Source organism: Gopherus flavomarginatus, chromosome 1 (genome assembly GCF_025201925.1).
Source record: "Gopherus flavomarginatus isolate rGopFla2 chromosome 1, rGopFla2.mat.asm, whole genome shotgun sequence".
Taxonomy (NCBI): domain Eukaryota; kingdom Metazoa; phylum Chordata; order Testudines; family Testudinidae; genus Gopherus; species Gopherus flavomarginatus.
In genome coordinates, this window is record NC_066617.1 from 177052493 (window position 1) to 177070201 (window position 17709).

Consider the following 17709-nt stretch of genomic DNA (forward strand, 5'->3'; position numbering starts at 1 on the left):
GAGAAAATGCCTATCAATTTAAGAATGAAGTGTTAGATCTGACTTTTTGGGCTAAAGTCAAGGAAAATAGCTCAGATAAGAATACTGGACAAATATATGAGGAATGTTAGCCTGACACAATAAACTCCCTCATGCTCTTAGGATTAAAATGTGGGTAAAATAGTTAAGTGAAAAAGAAGGATTAGAAGAGATTAAATTCTATAGTTATGGGGCAGTAAATTATACCTGGAAAATCATCTCTCTGGATGTGGATTTAGAATTATATAATAAAATAAAGGGAAAGAAAGAGTCATCCTATCTGACAAGTAAAGGGTGTGATCATATATATGGCAAATGGAGTCACCACTGATGAATATATATTGACAGATCTACAAATGAAAAAAATAGGAAGAGTAGCTTTTTGCATCCTTGAGATTGGAGTTAAGAAATCTAAAATAATATCTAATTTTGTAGCTATTATGACAGCTGAATTGGTGTGAATAATGTTAGCATTAAATTGGATAAGGGATGTACAGCCTACTCCAGAAGCTAGCTTTTTGAATATATTATCAGATCTATAGGTAACTAACAGGGGTCACTCAGAAAGCAAGAGTGATCTAATAAGTGAAATATTGTTTCTGACAACAGTTATGCTCAGGTGTGAACAAAGTACTAGCATAGATCCCAGAATACTTCGGGATACTTGGCAATGAAATGGCAAATAAGGAAGCAAAAATACATTAAAAATAGAGAAATTGACATAAAGATTCCTTTGAGTAAGTGGGAATTTAAAAGTTTAGTTTTAAAAGGATTTTTCAAAGGAATAGCAATAATTGTGGATCAAGAAAGAAAAAAGACGATGATTCTGTGAATTATTCCACAAAATAGAGGATAATGCACTAATCCGAAGTTGTGAAAGGATCATTGATATACTCATTTTGACTGCTAACTGACCATTTCAGCTTGAACAAAAATGTGTATTTATTGAATTGACACAAAGATGAGATACATAACACATGTAAGGTTAAAGAAACAGTTGATTACCAGAGATGAGAGTGCAAAGAGTGTTCCAGGAAAGAAAGGCTCTTTATGAAGGGTTTAGACAACGTAAGGTGACAGAATATACTGTAAGGAGTTTAGTGAGAGTATTGAGAAAGTGCGTTAATATTAAAAAAAAATGCTCTACTACATTTTTTAAGAATATAGAGCAGGGTAAGAGAGGGGAGTGGCATGAATGAACTAGAATTTAGTAGGTGGAAGTTATAGATCGAGTAAATGAGTCTGCTTTGCCATAAAGCATATGAAGAATTAAAGCCCTAAAGAAAACATTTGGAACTGGTAGCTACTGTTGCTGCTTGTTTGGTCTTTCTTTTAACTGGTAAGATGTCATAGCTCCCCCACATGCTTGCCACTGTTTTCTTATTTATTGCTGGTTATTGCTGAGTTAATAATGCAATCTCATAAAATGAATTAATAACATATTCTCATAATGACTGCAAATAACTTGCTGAAAAAATTAAGGAGAATTAAACTGTAACATGACAATACAACAAATTCTCTGAAGTAGAAAGAGAAGATGAATATCTATATTTTATAAATGCTGCAATAGTTTAAAAGTTAAACATTTACATCTGAAATTATTTTGTTTGTAGGGTATGTAGGCTAGTGAACTTGGCTACAAACCCTATTAAGAATCTTATGTTAATATCAGTGCATTACGTGTGAGTTTAGGAAAGGGAAGAGGGAATTGTTAAGGGACTACAGATAGTGAGGAAGAGTGAAACATGGATGAGTCATTTTTCTAATGATACTCTGAGTTTAAAAACTAAGAGAAAAACATACAGGTTGCAAGCAAAACACACAGTTGTAATGTTTAGGAACTTCTCTTTCATAATTGTGTAAACGTTTGGGGGAAAACTCTCTCTTTAACTTATCTGATTTTGTGTTCACTTAGAAATAAAATTTTTAGGTGTTCTTTAGTGAGTTTTTCAGAGGGGGTACTAATGGTACTTTACAGAATGAATAACCAAGGGTTGTTAAAACAAAAGATAAATTGTCAATAAGCTAATTGCCCCAAATGTTGAAGGTTATAAATGTTCTTAAAATAGTTCTGCATAAATAAATCTCCTTTAATCAATTGAGTAGTAAAAGTTTAATCATGTTTTGTTAAATGTATTCTTTGGAGTGAAATCTAACAATTTGTTGAGCTACTTGTCAAAATCTAGGAGCATTTTCCCTGACATTTATTTTATTTGGACATTTGTATCTCCAGCACCATCTTATTAAGACTGAATATTTAATATTCACTGAGTTTGACATTGTAGGTAATTTAATTAGATGAAAATGTTGTCTGATTACACAGTACATTTTAGTCAGTTACTGCAAAATGAAAAATTCACCACTTAGAAAAAAAACAAAGTTTTATGTAATGTAATGAGTTTAAAAGTGTAAATATGCAGTGTATGGTTGATATCTCTTGTGAATTGTTTTTATTGTACCATATAATTAAATGGAGAAAAGTCCCCACTGACTGCTGAACATTTTGTGTTCACATGCAGCCAACCAGACAGGAGGAGACACCCATGAGGTTTCTCATATTTAAACTTTCCCTCATGCCAGAGGTAGCAAGTGCAGCATGAGAAGACTGCCATGGAATGCCTTGAAAGGAATATCGTACAAATGAAATTAACTCAGTCTTTTAGAAAACATCTGTTCATGTTAGGTAGAAGGATCCAAAACTTAATGCACAATTTTAACTACCTTTGAGTTTCATTTTTTAATTTTATTTTAGTTGTATTTGAATGAAATTGTGTTAGAATTACAGAAGTTTTGCTTTCCTTGTTTAACTTTCTAAAATTCACTTCCATCTCTGGGCATTCTTGTAAATCAAAAGCCTAAAATTAAATAATGAAGAATAGTTTCAGTTGTTGACAGTGTAATATGAGTGCACAAGTTTGGGGCTGAGTAGTTTAATTCTAGCATGATCAGTGTTGCAGCAAGCAAGAGACTCAAGATTTAGTCATATACCAATGCAGTTAAGTGGGATGCTCTTACCTCTCTGTTCCATGAGGCCACCTTTCCACTTCTGTACAACCAGGTACTGGTGGGAGGAGTCACATTGATCAGAGTGTTCCCAGTCAAACCCTTTGCGGATCCATAGTTGAAATCAGCAGTAAAGTTAATGCAGGCTAATTTTCACATGTTCCTCAGCTGCGTAAAAGTCAAATAAAGGGGAACTAATTTATGACAGAAGAATTATGTAGTGTCATTGGACCCATGGTGTCCATATAGTCTTCTACCCCTCAAAGCACAGTCTGCAGGACTAGCTTGGTTGTTTGGAGCTAGGGCTGGAGCAGGAGAGTAAACAGTTGGGGCTCCAGAAAACTTCTGATCTCTAAGCCACACCAAGCATGCCCAGGTGCATGGAGGAACTCAGTAATCAATAACTTTCAACGTGCAATTTATAATGGCCAACATTAGTGAAGATTGGGGACAGTTGTAAATGTCACCAATTAACTACATAAAGGCTGAATCTTCAAGGCAGCAGACCAGAAAAAAATAAGTGCACAGGAGTATAAGTTATTACAAATTGACAGTATTTTCCTATAGGTCAGTGACACATGGGTGATCTTAGAAATTATGTAGCTGGAGGAACGAACACAGAATATAGATGAATAATTAGAATATATCCCCTCAGCTGAAACTTTTAAGATCAATAGTAATAGAAAAGTGGATGTTCAGATGAGATTAGTTTTAAGGTTGGTAAATGTTTAATTATGTAATCTGTATATCCTTTTTTAATATTCTGATCCTCAGTAGCATACTAAATGTGCAAATAGGGCCCAAATACTTTCACCGAGTATATCTGTCATTTTGCACTAACATAGCACAATCCACCTGAAGAGCTCAGTGTTTTACAAGCACTGAAGAGGCAGGGACCACTGCTGGACAGGAGACAAACTGTGGAGTTTATTGCAGGATTGGCGCCTTAATTCTTACAGTGTAAAGATGTAAGGAGAAGTTCTCCTTATTTCATACAAAGGGAAACTGAGGCAATTTAAAGACTTGCCAAAGGTCATAAACGAGTTCCACACCAGCAGAGGTTAAAAGTTAAACCTGCTCTCAGCCTACTACTTTAAACAATCTTTCTTCTCTTATGATTATAAAGAGGGTATCTAGCTAACAAGAGCCAAGATATTGCTTTCTATATTACAAAGGTAATTTAGAAAAATGCTGCTTTTATATAATATATTTATATTATGTCTGTACTGTGACACGAGAGAATTTTTTAGATCAGACAACATGATGTATTCATCCATAAGAACCAAATTCACTGACACTGTTATGTTTGACTGAATAGCAAGTGCTCTTTGAATTTCTTGTCCTTAGATACTAGACAAAGTATGTCTCCTTAATTGTAACAGAATGCTCTGACTTTGGCCTCAGAAGTTGAGGGGGAAGAAAGGTCATCCTTCAAATCTCAACCATCTTTATAATGAGCCTTAGCACCACTAATAAGACAGTGATTTTATTTATAAATCATGGTCTATTTTTCTTTTTACCTTCTTGACTTTTAACAAATTATCTTTCAATTCTCTTTAAAGCACCCAAAAAAAAACTAAAACAGAAGGCTATTTAAATTTAAAACTCCAGTATTCAAGCTGAGTTAGAGGTGTTGATCTCTGATTACTCTTGCCCCTCGCTCCACTGAAATGGTCACAAGGTGCCTGTTATCTACCAGGTAATGAGCACTGGGATAGGGCGGAGGCTCGATCACTGGATGTCCTTGGGAGGGGTGACAAGTGCCCCCGAAGGTAGTGATGGGGATAACGCAAACAATGAGTTGGGGGTTTAAAATTGAGGGTTTATTAAATGGGTCACAGGTGCGGATAAGGAACAACTTAACTTTAGTCACAATTTGGGCCTACAATATAATACTAGAACAAATAATAAAAATCCAGCAATTACAAACAGAACCTGACCCTGGTACCGCTCTAGGTCCCAGTAGTTATTCAGGTCCTTCCAAGGGTTAGTAAGGGTGCTATTGGTACTATTATTAAGCATAAATGCAATTACTCGTCTAATTAAAAAAATGCATTAAGACAGTTAAAAATTGCCATGAGACTCCGGCCAATCCCCCTTGCGTTCAAGGTTTCCTGGTTAGCGGGTTTCCCCTCGCAGGAGCCTTGGGGCGGCTAGAATCAGCTTTCGTCTCCGGCTTACAATAGACGATTACAGGCTCAGTTAATTAGCAGCTAGGCATACTTACACATACAAACCACAAAAGTTTCATCACCGCCGGCAAACGGGTAGGCTTCTGAGAACACGGAGCCGAGGGAGACCTCGAGTTGATCAGGCTCGGTTACGGATACGGGTCTCTGCATTTCTCCCTGCCCACCGCTGGCACGGTGGGCCATTTATAAGGGTCATGACATGTTCAGTTTTTTGGCCAGGTTTCTCCTAATTAGGAGATTTACAGATGTCTCGTTACCACTCTCATGGGGTGGGGGTGGGGGGCTGTCAGGAACTGGCTGACCACAAAATTTGCCTAGCCCCAACGGTTACTTTTGGGGAAATGCTTCTTGTTTGAGAGTACGTGTATGCTCGTTTCCTGAACATGGAGGCCAGGGCAAAACTGCCTAGGGCTGTGGCCCTAACATGGGCACTAACAAGAGGCTTACAGAAGCAGCCAGCAAGTGAAGCTTTTTACCGGAAGGGATTAAATCAAGGATCAGCAACCTTTGCCTGTCAGGGAAATTCACTGGTGGGCTGAGATGGTTTGTTTACCTACAGCGTCCACAGATTCAGCTGATTGCAGCTACCACTGGCCACGGTTCTCCGTTCCAGGCCAATGGGGGCTGTGGGAAGCAGCGCGGGCTGAGGGATGTGCTGGCCACCACTTCCTGCAGCCCCCATTGGCCTGGAATGGCGAACCGCAGCCAGTGGGAGCTGCAATCAACCGAAATTATGGACATTGCAGGTAAACAAACTGTCCCGGCCTGCCAGCAGCTTTCCCTGATGGGCCATGTGCCAAATGTTGCCGATCCCCGTGTTAAATTATAGAATTATTTTCCTGTACCACAGCAATTCTTTGCATTCTAGGCTAGAGGACAAAATCACAGGGAGAGGTGGCAATACAAAATGGAAAAATAATGGGTTGGTCAGCATAGAAAACATTTGCAAATGCTTCTATTACTTTAAATTCTAGAGAATTACACAGGTGTATATAAGAGTAAAAAATGGTCATCTGAACTCGAGTCTTCTCCCACACATATTTAAATCAGCAGTCCATTAAGGTAAATGATTTTACACCAGTACAAAGGCGGTGTGAGGAAAAAATTCTGCCCATTGTCTTTATCAGAAATTCCCTTAAATTGAACTTGGTAAACTGTAATCACCCATTGGCTTTATGGATAACCTGGAAAAGAAAAACAGCTTCCTGCCAACTCTAGCTTATCCTCTCCTGCTCCTTAGCAAGTTCCACACATCCTCATGTAACCTGCATGCCAATTGCTTCATATATCCATATGCATCTCAACAATATGAACAATAAATAGTCCTTGTGGAGGACTGGCCTGTCCTCCAAGGTTTGTGAGAGTGAGGGATCGTCCTTCAGGATAGGTTGATGATGTGCTGGAGAGGTTTTAGTTGGGGGCTGTAGGTGATGGCTAGTGGCATTCTGTTACTTTCTTTGTGGGGCCTGTCTTGTAGTAGATGACTTCTGGATACTCTTCTTGCTCTGTCAATCAGTTTCTTCCCTTCACCAAGTGGGTATTGTAGTTTCAAGAATACTTGATAGAGATCCTGTAGGTGTTTGCCTCTGTTTGAGGGAATGGAGCAAATGCAGTTGTATCTTCTTTTGTGGGCTAGAATTTGTATCTAGCCCGCAAAAGCTTGGCTGTAGACAATGGATCATGTGATGTGGTCTGAATGAAAACTGGAGGCATGTAGGTAAGCATAGCAGTGAGTAAGTTTCTGGTATAGGGTGGTATTTATGTGAACATCACTTAGCACTGAAGAGTCTAGGAAGTGGACCTCTTGTGTGGACTGGTCCAGGCTGAGGTTGATGGTGAGGTGGAAATCGTTGAAATCTTGGTGGAATTCCTCAAGGGCCTCCTTCCCATGGGTCCAGATGATGAAGATGTCATCAGTGTAGCTCAAGTAGGGTAGGCGTGTAAGGGGACAAGAGCTGAGAAAGTGTTGCTCTGTCAGCCATAAAAACGTTGGCATAATATGGGGCCTTGGGGGTACCCATAGCAGTCCCACTGACTTGAAGGTATAATTGTCTCCATAACTGAAATAGTTGTGGGTAAGTACAAAGTCACAAAGTTCAGCCATCAGGTTTGCCATGGTATTGAGGATGCTATTCCTGATGGCTTGTGGTCCATCTTTGTGTGTAATATTTGTGTAGAGAGCTTCTACATCCGTAATGGCTAGGATGGTGTTTTCTGGAAGATCACCAAAGGATTGTAGAAAACACCATTCTAGCCACTACGGATGTGGACTACAAGCACCTACAGGATCTATAATAAAGACAATCCCTCACTCTCACAGACCTTGGGAGACAGGCCAGTCCTCACTTACAGACAGCCCTCCAACCTGAAGCAAATACTCACCAGCAACTACATACCACACAACAAAAACACCAACCCAAGAACCAAACCCTGCAACAAACCTCCGTACCACCTCTGTTCACATATCTATTCAAGGGACACCACATCGACCACACCATCAAGAGCTCGTTCACCTGCACATCTACCAATGTCATATGTGCCAGCAATGCCCTATGCCATGTACATTGGCCAAACCGGGCAGTCTCTACGCAAAAGAATAAATGGACACAAATCTGACATCAGGAATGATAACATTCAAAAACCAGTAGGAGAACACTTCAACCTCTCTGGTAACTCAAAAACAGACCTAAAAGTGGCAATTCTTCAACAAAAAAACTTCAAAAACAGACTCCAATTTGAAACTGCAGAACTGGAATTAATTTGCAAACTGGACACCATCAGATTAGGCCTGAATAAAGACTGGGAGAGGTTGGGTCATTACAAAACCTAAACCTAATTTCCCCCATACTAATTTCCCCCTACGGTTACTCGCACCTTCTTGTCAACTGTCTGAAATGGGCCACTCTCATTATCACTTTAAAAGTTATTTTTCCTCCCTGTTAGTTGAATTGTCTCGTTAGACTGACCTCACACTTGGTAAGGCAACTCCCATCCTTTCATGTATTTATACCTGCTCCTGTATTTTCCACTCCATGCATCTGATGAAGTGGGTTCTAGCCCACAAAAGCTTATGCCCAAATAAATGTGTTAGTCTCTAAGGTGCCACAAGGACTCCTTGTTGTTTTTGATAACACAGACTAACAAGGCTTCCATTCTGCAACCTGTCCACAACATGAGTTCTGTCTCCAGGTGAAAATTGTCACCTGGCTTCAAATCTCCCAATGAGATATGCCTGCAGTTGTATTTAGTTAGATGGAATACATGGGCCCAAAGAGTCAACAGTGTTAACATGACCCTGTAGCTGTCCACCATTACACAGTTTTGAACAAGGTTCAGAGTTTGACATACAGAGGACTCGATCTGCTCAGTACCATAGCAAACACACTAGGAAATTCATGCCAAAAGTTAGAAAGGTTATCACTTGAAACACACAAAAGGAAAGGAATCACAATAAAGCAAAAGGCAATGAAGTGGAATTGAGTGATTATGCAAAACAAAGTTAATCAAAAGTCACCGCCTGTAGGAAACCCAAACTTAAAAAAAAACACAAACAATACCATTGTTTGAATAAACAGAAATTTCACTAATATGAGGAGCCTTAGCAGCAATAAGGTCTGTTCAGAAACACTCATTCTGACTGGTACAGTGACAAGTGTTATGAAAACAAGATATGTAGATGGAAATTCAGTATTTTGGAGGAGTCTAGATATTGGATTTAGACCTTATCTGTTCCTGTATTGATTACAACTTTGCAATACATAGAGCAAGGAGGTCTGTGCTGACAATACCGCCTGTGCATTCTTTTCACCTACCACCAAAATTTCCCAGATTAAAAATCTATGGCTCATTAAACAGGAAGGAAGGAGTATATTGCCTTAGAAATATTGCAATCTGTCAGGATTACTTTGTCCTAGAGTGGAGGCTTATCTGTAAAACCTGCACACAATTACTTTTTAATGATTTTTATCTTGGCTCATTAGGAGAGCAGCCACCACTGAGACTTTTCAGAGTAATCATGCAGATGTACCAATGATATAGCTACAGTGCATCTTGGAAAAGCATCTCACAATTTACTGATCTAGGTTGAAAATCCAGAAATGAAAATGAGATTTATTTATTTTTTAAACCCTATGTAAACTTGCATGGCATGTCCATGATATGGTATATCACATCAGTAGTAACATTTTTTTGTTAATAACAGCATTTTCTTTAAATATGGTTATTTATAAATGTATTGAATCAATATATTGAACAACCTAGGAATTATGTACTAAAATTCTGAATTGTTCATTTAATTGTGAGCCTGTGCTTGCTTTAACAAGAGTTGTTTTTTAAAATTCTTTTTATCATAATAGAGTGCAATAGTATTTGCTTCTCATTTATGACTCAGCCTATTTGAAACATAAGTGAAATTCTTAAGCTCAGCCCCTGAGTATGGGATGGCATGCAGCTTTGCTGTCCTAAGAGAACTGGGAAGTTTCCACTCCCCTCTTGTCCTGGTGAAGTGGGAAGACACTAAGGGCATGTCTACACTTACCGGGGTGGCAATCGATGCACTGGGGGTCAATTTTGTGGGTCTAGTAAAGACCCACTAAATCGACCGCAGATCGCTCTTCCATCAACTCCGGGACTCCACAAGAACGAGAAGCATAAGGTAAGTCAACGGGAGAGTGTCTCCCATCGACGCAGCGTGGTGTAGACACTGTGGTAAGTCGACCTAAGCAACGCTGACTCCATCTACATTATTGATGTAGCTAGAGTTGTGTCTCTTAGGTCAACTTATCCCTGTAGTGTAGACAAGGCCTAAGATGGTAACTCCAAAAAGTGGTGAACTGAGTTAAGCTTACTCTTCACCACATCTGGCCAGGTTTGCTAGCTGGCACTTAGGAAGGATGGAACCAGGGCTCTGGTCTCTCTTCACTTGCTGATAGCAGGCATGGAATCTTCCTCTCCCTGAATCCCAGCTATAATGACCATAACATAACCATGCAAGCTTATTCCCATGTACAACTGCATTTCAACTGGTCAAAATCTAGCCTTCTATAGGAAATATATATAGGAAATATCCTGTTCATGGAATGAGTGAACACAACACATGCTTGAAAACACTACTGGGATCTTAAAATAGGACCCAAGAAGCTTTGGGAGACCATGATGGAGGAGAGCCAATACACGGTACTGCTGACCCCATGCATTCAAAAATCTTGAGTCTAGCTCCTGCAATTCATGAGATTGGCTTAAGTCATGAGATTTTGTAGAAAAAAAATCTCAAACTTTGTTTTCTTTTTTACTTGTTTTTGTGTTTGAGCCTTTAGAGTTCAGTTTTCAAGTTTTTTTCTTTGTAACCAGTACTATTCAAAAATGCATGCTTAAACACTTCTCTGTGGAATCTGGGGCTTCCAGAAAACCACAAAGTATCTATCAAAAGACTTATAATAAAAATTTAGGAGTTAAAATATTATTGGTGGGAAGGTTGACTGACACTTCCCATTAAGACAGTATTTTCATTTACTTATAACTTTTCCAAACTTTACCCATTTGGGCTAACGTTTTCAATGCTGGCTGTCTGCTTCAGGATGAATTGGTCTGGAAAACTTAGCCAGAACAGTTTAGCCACTTCTGAGAACAAGTGTAGGGGGAAAATACATTGTTTTTCCAATGTTAGAAAAAAAAATCAAATCAACCTTTTCTGTGGGAAGCTCTAGTGTCCCCTTGCTTTGGAGCAGGGATTTGAAATTTGACAGGAGGATGGTCTCTGTGTCGGGGTTATGTGTTTTTCTATCCCTGTGAAAATCTGTCCAAATTTGGTAATCTGATAAGCCTTTTAAAATAGCAGTTTGTACATACCCAGTAGAGAGTTGTTAGAACTTGGCAGCTAAAATTCCCTCAAAATTCTACCTTCACTGATGGTCCTAATATTGATTCTACTGTATGTGCACCATCCCCAAAGAGCAACTGAGCATGCCCCTTCCAACCCAGGGCTACAGCGTCAAAGCCACACTTTCCACACAATAGCTGTTCCAGGCTATGCACTGGCACTGAGAACGTAGAGCTTGTACAACCTTAATTCTACCCCCTTCTGCATATGCATTATCATACACTCTAATTATGCGATCCCACACTATTTTTCCACAGCTGCCATGCATCATTCAACGTACAGAGTGGACCTGCATTGGGGATGAATTAGGGCTGTGTAGTAAAGGAGACTGTTGTGCAGAAGTTGAAAGGTGTGAAGTGACTGAGGCAGGCTACTGCACAACCAGAGAGGACATTCTAATGACTAAAGCAGCTGAATGGTGCCCTGGAGAATTGGAGTCTATTCTTGTATCTGCCACAGAGTTCCTGCATGACACTGGGCAAGTCATTTAAACTCAGTTTTTCACAGGTGATCACTAATTGAATTTTCCTCATTTTATGGGTGCCTCGTTGGAGACCCTTCGGTCTGATTTGCAGAAGTGTTGAGCACCCAAAACAGCAACTGAAGTCAATGGGAGAACTGCTTTAAACATACAAAGTGCTACATGATGCTAAGTACTGTGAAAAATATGGTCCTAGGTGACTCACACTGGGCACCAAAAAATAGTATATACTTTTAACCTTAGTCTCTGTGCCTCAGTTCCCCCATCCATAAAATGGGGATAATAACCAGTCATCTCACAGGGGTGTTGTTAACAGGAATTCATGTTTGTGAAGCACTCAGGTGCTACAGTGATGAGTGCCATTGTGGAAGCACACTCTCACCCTTACAGTGCCTCATTGCATCTGTGCAGGATGTTGCTAAAACCTTCAGCTTCAGCACCTCCTGCTGTCCACTTGCCTCTGGCACCAGGTGTTCTGTTTCTCCACCCTCCAGCCGTGTCATGTAAGTTCAGACCCCTTCTGGGGTATCAAGTCCTAACAAAACTGAAGAGTTCTGCTTTATGAAGTACAGAAAGTTTCTCTACTTACAAACCAGACCTCAGGTTTCCATTACAGAAGCCCCCCTGGACTCTGTGTATGCTCACTATAGGTTTCTCTCAGCCAGAGAGATCTGGCTCCTACGCCACCTTTCCCTCAACTGAGGGACTTCAATCTATTTAGTATGGCTTAGTTCCACCCTCTCTGACATGAGCTAATTAGCTACTTACCTCCCCAGGTGCAAAGCATGAGTAACTGTGTGCATTCACTAGCCTTACAGGTGATGGGTGGTTAGGTCCCATCACAGCCATAAAAAAATGTTTTGAGGAAATTAATAATTCCATCTTCAGAGCAAAGATTGAATAGTGAACAATAAATAAGGCCTAGGACTGCACATTGAACAAAGAGAGGAAAATAAAATATTGAATAGCTGCTCATTAAGTGAGCAGCATCCATTCTGTGCACTAAATGAGGCAGGTGTGCCTTGGGAAACAAATAAGATGTGCTCATGTATTTAGACTGTACCATAGCATTTATGCACAACCTTAACTCTTACATTTCTTTACTTGATTGCTTCACTTCGCAACCTTAATAGTGTTCTTTTAATACACTTTTCTGTGTGTAATATGAATGTTTAAACAAAGATTCTAGTTAAATTCTGCTTAAGTCTTGCTTACTTGGTTCAAAATACAAGTAAGTTACAATCTTGTTCCCCAGGGACTCTAAAACAGTAGAACATAATGCTATGAGCAAATCAATGTAATTATACTTATAACTATTCTTTTGGTTACTCATGTATACTAAACAACAAGGTGAAGGGTTGTGAAGTTTGAAACCAAATTCTATAGTCACTGCAGAATACAAATATTTATAAATGAACAATACCTTTTCTGTACACTACCTGGTGTACAGATGTTCCCATAAGCAGAGCAACGTCTTAAATTCTAGCTTTAAAGGGGATGATTGCAAAAATATAGATTTTCTCATAGATGAAAAAGTACATTTTCTCCTGCTCTGATTAGGAAACTAGATAAAGGCACGAACGGAAATTGTTCTCTAGAACAGCTCATTTGCTTTATTAATGAAGGAATAGACTTGGAGTAAATTCTGGAATCAATTGCTCACTGGAGAGGTCAGTCAAGTGAACAACTAGAATGGAATAGACTAGAGCTGAGTAGATCTTCCTTACTGCATTTCACACAGCCTCCTGTGAACATTCCTGTTTGTGTTGTGAGTAAGCATAGCAAACTGTAAGGGTGAAATTCACCTACATGCAGAAAGCCAGCATGAGTCCTATGGACCACTTAAGTGTCTGCTTAATTAATCCTTAATGACTGAATTGGCAGTAGATGGCCTTTTTTTGTAGAGTTAAATTCACACCTAATTCATCCAAATTCAAACTCTACCCAGTGTAAACTCATACCATTGGACAGCTTTCCATCCCTATAGCATCATTTCTGACACCCATGGTGATAAGAAGGACAAAGCTACCAAAGAGCAGCAGTAGTATGTTATTGGTTGTGCTGCCATTTCTTCAGGTCTGCTATCAGTAATGCAAGTACTTGCCCTGACATGGTTTGCCAGATTTGGACCCCATCCACCTAGCCTGTATGATTGATGGACATCAAATTGGCTCATAATTCTGAAGCCTGATCCCTTGATTTATTTTACAAGCTCAGAATATGGTTCATCTGCAGACAGACTCAGCCACAATGACTGCTTGTTGTAATGCTTTCTTAATTAACCAGCAGAGTGCAGGTGCTGCTGATAGAGGTGGGATTTGGCTATGCTTTGCCTTCCAATGCAGTCTAGGAAACTAATGAAGTCAATTGCCTACAGGGAGACCAGCACCACAATCATCACCACTCTGTGTGGTCATTCTGCTGCCAATCTCAACATATAGTGCAACAAAAATACTTTGTATGAGGTCCAGTAAGAAAAAGGATATTAAATTAGAATATCCTGGCCTATGGTTACTATGCAACCAGATGCCAGCCTGTTTTTACCTCCTGCAAATGATAATGTTGTTAGTTGCAGCAACAGAAACATCTGCTTCTCTGACAGACTGGCTCTGTTTGTAGGCAAGTTTAATCAATTAAAGAAATTCATGGGCAGCATCTCTTAGACATCTGCAACTGGAATTATCATGTTGGAAGGTGGCAAGTGCTGAGCAATGCATGCAACTCTCTTGCACTCCTGTCCTGCGTGACCCTTTTGTATGCTAGTTCAGAGAGACAGGTTTGAGCAAGTATATCTGCCATTCAGGTTCAATAGTTGATAATGAACTATATGGAATGTTGTGGAATACTACTTTTTAGAGTGGGTAGTAATATAAAAGAGGTCAAGTGTAAAAGTATAATTAGGCAGGCCAAAAAAATAATTTGAAGAGCAAACAAACATTTGGACAAGGGTCATCCAGGGGATATGGTATACTTGGACTTTCAGAAAGCCTTTGACAAGGTCCCTCACCAAAGATTCTTAAACAAACTAAGCAGTCATGAGGTAAGAAGGAAGGTCCTCTCATAGATCAGTAACTCATTAAAAGGCAGGAATACAGGGTCAGTTTTCACAATAGAGAGAGGTAAACAGTAGGACCCTCCAGGTCTTTACTAGGACCAGTACTGTTCAACATATTCATACATGATATGGAAAAAGGGGTAAACAGTGAGGTGGCAAAGTTTGCAGATGATATAAAATTACTCAAGAGAGTTAAGTCCAAAGCAGACTGCGAAGAGTTACAAAGAGTTCTCACAAAACTGGGTGACTGGGCAACAAAATACATCAGAAGCAGGAAGCCTGCTAAACAACCAGTGGGGCCCCTGGACAATCGAGATACAAAAGGAGCACTTAGAGATGATAAAGTCATTGCAGAGAAACTAAACTCTTTGCTTCAGTCTTCATGGCTGAGGATATTAGGGAGATTCCCAAACCTGAGCCATCCTTTGTAGGTGACAAATCTAACATCAGTACCAGGCAAATTAGTTGAAACAATAGTAAAGAATAAAATTGTCAGACACATAGAAGAACATAAATTGTTGGGCAAAAGTCAACATGGTTTCTCGTAAAGGGAAATCATGTCTTACTAATCTATTAGAGTTCTTTGAAGAGGTCAGCAAACGTGAACAAGGGGGATTCAGTGGACATAGTATACTTAGATTTCCAGAAAGAGTTTGACAATATCCCTCACCAAAGGCTCTTATGTAAATTAAGTTGTCATGGGTTAAGAGGGAAGATCCTTCCTTTCATGGATTGAAAACTGGTTAAAAGACAGGGAACAAAGGGTACAAATAAATGGTAAATTTTCAGAATGGAGAGGGGTAACTAGTGGTGTTCCCCAAGGGTCAGTCCTAGGACCAAACCTATTCAACTTATTCATGAATGATCTGGAGAAAGGGGTAAAGAGTGAGGTGGAAAAGTTTGCAGATGATACTAAACTGCTCAAGATAGTTAAGACCAAAGCAGACTGTGAAGAACTTCAAAAAGATCTCACAAAAGTAAGTGATGGCAAATGAAATGTAATGTGGATAAATGTAAGGTAATACACATTGGAAAAAATAACCCCAACTATACATAAAATATGATAGGGGCTAATTTAGCTACAACTAATCAGGGAAGAGATCTTGGAGTCATCATGGATAGTTCTCTGAAAACATCCACGCACTGTGCAGCGGCAGTCAAAAAAGCAAACAGGATGTTAGGAATCATTAAAAAAGGGATAGAGAATAAGATGGAGAATATCTTATTGCTTTATATAAATCCATGGTATGCCCACATCTTGAATACTACGTACAGATGTGGTCTCATCATCTCAAAAAAGATATACTGACATTAGAAAAAGTTCAGAAAAGGGCAACTAAAATGAGGAGAGATTAAAGAGGCTAGAACTTTTCAGCTTGGAAAAGAGGAGACTAATGGGGGGATATAATAGAGGTATATAAAATCATGCGTGATGTGGAGAAAGTGAATAAGGAAAAGTTATTTACTTCTTCCCATGATATAAGAACTAGGGGCCACCAAATGAAATTAATGGGCAGCAGGTTTAAAACAAATAAAAGGAAGTTCTTCACACAGCGCACAGTCAACCTGTGGAACTCCTTACCTGAGGAGGTTGTGAAGGCTAGGATTATAACAGGGTTTAAAAGAGAACTAAATAAATTCATGGAGGTTAAGTCAATTAATGGCTATTAGCCAGGATGGGTAAGGAATGGTGTCCCTAGCCTCTGTTTGTCAGAGGGTGGAGATGGATGGCAGGAGAGATCACTTGATCATTACCTGTTAAGTTCACTCCCCCTGGGACACCTGGCATTGGTCACTGTTGGTAGACAGGATATTGGGCTGGATGGACCCTTGGTCTGATCCAGTATGGCCATTCTTATGTTCTTATGTTAAAATAGCAGATGAAATTCAATGTTGCTAAATGCAAAGTAATGCATATTGGAAAACAGAATCTCAGCTATACATACAAAATAATCAGATCTAAATTAGCTGATACCACTCAAGAAAGAGATCTTGGAGTCATTGTGGATAGTGCTCTGAAAACACCCACTTAATATGCAGCAGCATCTAAAAAATGCTAACAAAATGTTAGAGAAGAGATAGATAAGAAGATAATAAATATTACAGTGCCACTATATAAATCCATGTTATGCTCACACCTTGAATATAGCTTGCAGTTCTGGTCACCCCATCGCAAAAATGATATATTAGAAATGAAAAAGTTACAGAGAAGAGCAACAAAAATAATCAAGTGTATGGAACAGCTTCCATATGAGGAGAGATTAATAAGACTGGGACTGTTCCATTTGGAACAGAGACATCTAAAGGAGCATATGATAGAGGTCTGTAAAATCACAAATGATATGGCGAAAGTGAATAAAGAATTGTTATTTACCCCTTCACATAACACAAGAACCAGGGGTCACCCAATGAATTAATAATCAGCAAGTTTAAAAGAAACAAAAGGAAGTACTTCTTCACACAATGCTCAGTCAACTGTGGAATTCATTGCTAGGTGACGCTGTGAAAGTGAAAACTACAACCGTATTCAAAAAAAGAATTAGACGAGGATAGGTCCATCAATGGCTATTAGCCAAGGAGGTCAGGGATGCAACCCCATTTTCTCAAAATGCCTGAAACTCTAAACAAACTCTTTCTTTTTGACATTACCAGTTGAAACAATTTGATGAACTCAACACAAATTTACAAATAATGACATGGATATTGTTGCAAAGTAGATTATATGAAGGAAAATCCTACTCTGTCTACTGCAAAACATTCATTTTACATTTTAAAAACGATGGCTTAATAAATAAAAAACAGCATAAAAGGAAGGCTCTTTCAAGAATGAGTCCCATGTAGAGAACTGATACATCTTGTCGGTATTCACTCCATGTACACCAGAAAAATATGTGATGCATGATGCTTGTGTCATGCCTATTTTACCCCACTGTGACATCATTGATGTTCCACAGTTACCCCTGAGGTACACCATTTTAAGTAAGAGGAGAACAGGTCACATGGAGTCATATGTCAAATGAAAGAATTAATGATTGAAATCAACATACATTTGTGAATATTGAAAAAGCAGAATGCATAGAAA